The sequence below is a fragment of the Bos indicus genome, chromosome 1 (genome assembly GCF_029378745.1).
Source record: "Bos indicus isolate NIAB-ARS_2022 breed Sahiwal x Tharparkar chromosome 1, NIAB-ARS_B.indTharparkar_mat_pri_1.0, whole genome shotgun sequence".
Classification (NCBI taxonomy): Eukaryota; Metazoa; Chordata; class Mammalia; order Artiodactyla; family Bovidae; genus Bos; species Bos indicus.
Genome location: NC_091760.1, coordinates 127,843,839 through 127,850,261, shown reverse-complemented (window position 1 = coordinate 127,850,261; position 6,423 = coordinate 127,843,839). Strand labels below are relative to the sequence as shown.

The following is a 6,423-nucleotide window of genomic DNA, read 5'->3' as shown; positions in this document are numbered from 1 at the left end:
TAAATCTCAAGTATCAACCCACAAGGTACTTATTTATGACATGGAAACAGAATGTCTCTCAGAGGACAAAGCTGGCAGACACCACCTTAACCAGGTGATCAAAAAGGTAATGTCACCAGTAGTGGAATGGGTAGTCACCAGGAGCTCCCCAGAAAGATGTACAGAGAAGAACTCAGCATTGCTTATGTAGTATTCCTGCCAAAAACGCATAACACAAACTGGGGGAATAGTCTGTAAAGTAACTGACTGGCCTGTATTAACAAAAAATGTCAAGGTTGTGAAAGACTAGGTAAAATCAAAGAACCTTCCCAGATTAAAGACATGTAACAGTTGAATGCAACTTGTGATCCAGGATTTTCTTTTTCAATAAAGATCATCGTTGGGACAGTTGGTGAAATTTGAATGCGTTAGTCACTTTGTTGTGTCTGACTCTTTGCGACCCCACAGATGGTGTTGCCCACCAGGCTCCTATGTCCTTGGAATTCTCCAAGCAAGAATACTGGAGTGGGTTGCCATTTCCTTCTCCAATAAATTTATATATATATATATATATATAGTATTGTTAATTTCCTGACTTTGATCATTGCACTAACTCATATAAGAGAACCCTTGTGTTTTAGGGTATATACATGCAAATATTTAGGGGTAGAGGCACTACACATACCCCAAAATGGTTGCAAGAGATGGGAAAAGGGAGGGAGGGATAGAAGAGAGGTGAGGAGAGAGAGATTCAGAGAGAATGGCAAAGCCATAAAGCAAATATTTTTAAATGACTGGCCTGTATTAATATTAACTGTATTAACATTTGGATGTATGCCCAGGTGGCTCAAGTGGTCAAGAATCCTGTTGCCAATGAAGGAGAGGCAGGCAGGAGACATAGGTTCAATCCCTGGGTCGGGAAGATCCCCTGGAGAAGGGAATGACTACCCGCTCCAGTATTCTTGCCTGGAGAATTCCATGGACAGAGGAGCCTGGTGGGCCACAGTCTATATGGTCACAAAGAGTCGGACATGATTGAATAACTTTCACCCTCACTTTCATCTATGAGCCTAAAATGATATCTAAAGACAAAGTGTCTTAAAGGAATTTTAAGAGTCTTTAAAGTCTTTTAAGAATCTTAAAAGTCTTTAAAAGAATACGTTTTGTGACTCAACAAATTAGATGTAGGTGCTTGCAGTTATCAGAGTTTTGTGCATTTTTTATTAAGTAAGCATCCTCCATTCCTAGAGAGTGAGCCTTTAGCAAACTCACCTCCTGGGTTCACGTCATCTGTCCTTCCTCCCCCATGCCCCTTTGCAGTCTCCCTGGAAGATACACATTCTCAGGCCTTCACTCTGCTTTCCCCAGGAACAGCCAGTCATTCAGATTCTGAGACTCCATGTGCCCTTGGGCTGAGAGTTCCCTGGACCTACAGCCTCTTGGAGGGAGCATCCTTCACCTGCTGTCCTCCTGGGTCAGTCTCAGAGTTCCAGCCTCATCAAGCTCATCATCCCTATGTCCCATCCTTTCAGACTATCCTCCTCATAAGAAGTCAGAGAGAGTCTCTGGATCACTCCCTCCCAAGAACTAGGAAACCTTCCCCAGCCAGTCTCTGTAAAGGACCATCACTTTCTTTTGGAGTCTGGGGGTGATGAGTGGCTTGATCAGTCTCTCTTGTCTCACTTTCTTGGTGTGACAGGACAGTACTATGGGTGCCTCCTCACATCCTTATATGAGAGGTCAGATCTGTGCAGGATCCACAAGAGTCTGGGAGACCCATTCTGTGGGCAGGCTTTGGCTGTCTCCACATTCTGGCCTATAACAGCAAGAGGCTAGAACAGTATACCCAAAAGAGTTGTATCTGGCCTATGGCATTTCTCCACGCCCTTCTAGGGGGCAAAGATAAGGAGGGCATTTCTTATTAAGACAAGTGAAAGTGACCTCCAAGTGATGCCTCATTGCACCTGGGGGATGCAATATGACAGATCTGAGAAATCTAAAGGCAAAAGGCTGAGGCTACTGCCCTAAGGTTTCAGAGTGAGGGAGAAGGAGGAAACTGGGATGAGGTGCAGTGGGAGGGAGCTTCTGTCTACTGAGAGGGCACACGATTCCCAGGAGGGATTGACCAGAGACATCTCTTAAGGGATTCATCCAAAGTGGGGGGTGCCAGAGGGATTGACCTAGCAGAGAGGGGTGCTGAGGAAATCTAGGGGCCAAATGTTTGGAGTTGTCAGCTGTTGGCTGGAAGAGACATGGCCAGAATTGAGATTCAGAACAGAATCTCCAAGAAAGTCACCTAAGTGGTCCACGAAAGAAAGAGGCTGCTTTGAACATCATCAGGCTCAGAGAGCCACAGAGCCACATCATGCCAGGACAGGTCATCTAAGACCGTGTCATTCTCCATCCCCCTTCCCCTGGACCCCGCCTATCCCTAAGGAGTCAGCAACCACACTGAGTGTAGAAGGAGCTCAGGAAAAGGCAAGAAGTCAAACTCATCCTCCCTCCTCTCGACAACCTTCCAGCCTGTTGTCATTCAGTCACTAAGCCAACTCTTTGCCACTCTGTAGACTGTAGCACAACAGGCTCTTTTGTCCTCTACCATCTCCCAGAGTTTGCTCAAATTCATGTCCACTGAGTCTGTGATGTTACCTAATCAACTCATCCTCTGTTGCCCCCTTCTCCTTTTGCCTTCACTCTTTCCCATCATCGGGATCTTTTCCAGTGAGTCCACTCTTCACATTCAGCCTGGGGCAGGTCTAAATCAGGGCAGAGAAGAAGGCTTGATACTGAAGTGAGAAGTTTGGATTATTAGTTTGAACTAGACACTTAAATTACTGTCGTGAGACAGTTTGGGTCACTAAAAGTGACTAGACAAGCAGCAGAACCTGTATGACACTTCACCCCCGGCTGAAAGAGGAGACCCAGAGCAGGGAGAAAAGCACTTGGAATCAGAAATAAAATTGTTTTGTACACACAGGATTCAGCTTATGCAATAAAATGGCCAGTGCAGGCAGGAATTGCTAGCTCCTATTCCTCCGTCTCAGTGAACTCCGGGAGTTGGTGATGGACAGGGAGGCCTGGCATGCTGCGATTCATGGGGTCCCAGAGGGTCAGACACAACTGAGCGGCTGATCTGATCTGATTCCTCCATCTGGGCTTCCCAAGTGGTGCTAGTGGTAAAGAACTTGCCTGCCGATGCAAGAGATATAAGAGACGCAGGTTCTTTCCCTGGGTTGGGAAGATCCCCTGGAAGAGTGCATGGCAACCCACTCCAGTATTCTTGCCTGGAGAATCCCATGGACAGGGGAGCCTGTTGGGCTTTGGTCCATAGGGTCACACAGAGCTGGACACGACTAAAGCAACTTAGCATGCACGCACTCCTCCAGTCAGATCCTTTCTTTCTGGAGTCATTTTTGTCTCCTGTTCCCTTTTTTGTTCAGATAAGATTCTCCTAAGGGTTCTTTTCTGGAGCTGGTGTTGCTGCTTCGGAATTAAATGCCCAAACAGCTTTTTCACCTCCAAAACACCATGGAAGCTGCTCAGAAGTTACTCTCACCACCAGGAGTGACTGACTGCCTTTCAGAACCAGGGTCTCCCAAACTTTCACCACTTAGAAAACTGCCCAGTGGGAGGTGTATCTTCCTCGGATGACCCTGGAGTGGTGTGACTGGGAACGTGCACTGTGGTCAGAGCTGCATCAGTTCCTGCCCCAGGTATCCTATTTACTAGCTGTCTGACCTGCGGGACTTTTTAAAAACCATCCTGTGCTGAGAGATGCAGAATAACTACAACTACAAAAGCAATAATAAGCAACAATCATATCAACCTGTGTGGGTTCATATGAAGAGACTGGCTCAATACAGGGCACTATTAGTTCCTGTGTTTTGCTGGAAAATAGAGATATTTTTCAGAAGAGTTCCTTTGTTATCGAATCTCTCCACCACTGAGCTTTGCTGCCGGAGGAAGCTTTGGGCCAGTTCTGTAGCCAGCGCCTTTCAGTGCGTGTATGCTCAGTCGCTTCAGTCATGCCCGACTCTTTGTGATCCCGTGGACTCTAGCCCACCAGGCTCCTCTGTCCATGGGGATTCTCCAGGCAAGAATACTGGAGTGGGTTGCCAGGCTCTTCTCCACAGCTCCTTTCTACTGCTACCCAAGTCTCCTTTCTCAGGGTTTGGAAGAACTCAAGGGTATCATGTACTGAAGCCCCACTGCATTATTCTCCCACAGCCCTGGGGAGGGATGAGCCAGTGGGTGACACATCGATCTTTAACCTGCCATGAGTAGAGCCTGGTGGGTCTCCAGCCCCAACCTTTTTTTTTTTTTTTGAGTTTAAATGCATTTTATTTTTAAACAACCTACATGATATGATTTTTTTTCCCTCAAAAACAATGCCTCCACTCCAAACAAATCAACTTTCAAAACAAATGAAGAGCTTAAGATGACATCAGTCTCCTTTGTCTAAGTCCTGGTGTTGCTGGATGAAAAGCAGCAGTCAGTTATGATCATGGTGAGAGATCCAAAGTCATTGTCAAATTTGTTAATGTTTTCCATTTCTAAGCCATCTTTAAAGAAAATCATCTATGGGGTCACATCATCCTCAGGGTAGTCCATCAGAGCAACCCTGCCATCTGGATCATTTTCACCGATAAAGAGCTAATAGTGTTTGAAATCAGCAAGAATGTGCTTGATTTGTTCTGCAGTCCTTGTCATAAAAGGTTTTACTCCTTTTGGTCTCTGTCCTTCAAATTTCCCTTTGATTGACTTCATGTAATCTTTGATGGCCTTCTTGTAGGCTTCTTTTGTGAAGCTGGTTTCCTAGAAGGGACGGTTCATGACAATCATCGACACCAATGATTACTTACTGTACTTTCGGTTCCTTTGCCCTCTGGGCCTTCAGGGGAGGCATTTCCACCAATGAGCCAGTCATCAGTGTTACCTTCTGTCCTCCTGACCATCCTCCCCACTCCTCCAGACACAGATGTCTGGAAAACATCTCATCATGGCTGATAAGGTCCCGGTAGATTGTCATGGTAGCAACTGGAGGGACGCATTGGTGGTGTTAGCTTAGTATGAGCACAGAGCTCAGAGCTAGTGCAGTGCTGCCCGAGAAACACTGGAGTGAGATGGGGGACAGCAGCGGAGTGGGCGGAAAAGTCCTATCCTTCTTTGATGACCACTGGAGGTACAAACTCAAATGTGTACCAAGCAGGCAAGTGACACAGTTCTTGGCCTCAGAAGACCTTAGCTATGTCTTCAGAGCATGAAAATCAGCTGGGCCCTGCTCTGGGTCTTGCCAACTGGATAGAGCATGCTTCCAGTGTTCAGGGTGAATGGACAAATATACCCAGACAAACACAGAAATTTCTTGAGTACAGAGTAGGAGATGAGACAAGTGCATGATTGTTCAACTTTCCAGTTTTCTTTTCAGACCCATTATTGTATCAGTCTAAAATGACAGGAAGGGACTTCCCTGGCAGTCCCGTGTTTAAGACTTGGCCTTCCAATGCTGGGGACTCAGGTTCAATCCTTGTTGGGAAGTTAAGATCCCACATGCCTCCTGGCCACAAAACCCAAAACATTAAAAAAAAAAAGAAGATAATGTAAAAAATTCAGTAAAGACTTTGTAAAAAATAAAATGACAAGAAAAGTCACTGTCCGCAGTGGAGGCGGAGTGGATATACCATCACAGTTTAAAAGGAAGGAGGCTAAGAAGTGACTGAAGTCAGGCAGGCTTAAGGGCATAGACTGTGCCATGCTCCAGCATTCTGGCCTTCAAGGTCCTGTTCTGGAAGCTGGGCAAACACGAGAATATTTTTAATGGAGGAGCTAGAGGCTTTGGGATAAAAATTGGCATGTGTTTTTTAACACATCCCTGTCATGGCCCTGTTTGATCTTGAGGTAAACTGTTAAAAGAACGTTTTGAATATTCTGCAAAATATTCTGAATGTTAAAGGTATTGCTTCACCTTTCACCACTGTAACTTATCAAAAAGAAAAAGGCCAGTTGCATTTAGAGGCAAGTTGTACAGTGTAACCGAGTGCATAATACTTGAGATACAAGTGAGATGAATAGGAAAGCAAGTCATCAATGACCAAAGGAATTTGCCTCTCCACTAATTCTGCCTAATGAGTGTACAGCCCTATGGAAATGATCTACATTTCAATATTAAAAACAAGCACATTTCTCTTCCCCATGACTCACCAGAAAGAATGCAAATAAATAACTCAGGGCCAGGAGGTAGCCCTTATATTGCTGTTATGGGTTGGTGGGTGCTGACTCAAAACACTCCTCTATTTAGGGATTAGTTCCTAGCTGCAGGGCATATTCTTAATGAGTTCCCCTACTTTAGCCACCATGATGCCAGCCAACTTATGGCGAAATGACTGAATGGGTTAAAAACTTGTGAAGAAATAGGAAAGGGCAGAGTAGTGAATGGAGGGGGTA

The 6,423-nt window shown here is 45.4% G+C and overlaps 1 pseudogene; it reads right to left on the bottom strand.

Annotated features, from left to right (window-relative positions):
• Positions 1-4,437: 4,437 nt before the first annotated feature.
• LOC109563192 (translationally-controlled tumor protein-like) lies at positions 4,438-5,008 on the bottom strand (annotated as a pseudogene).
• Positions 5,009-6,423: the final 1,415 nt, after the last annotated feature.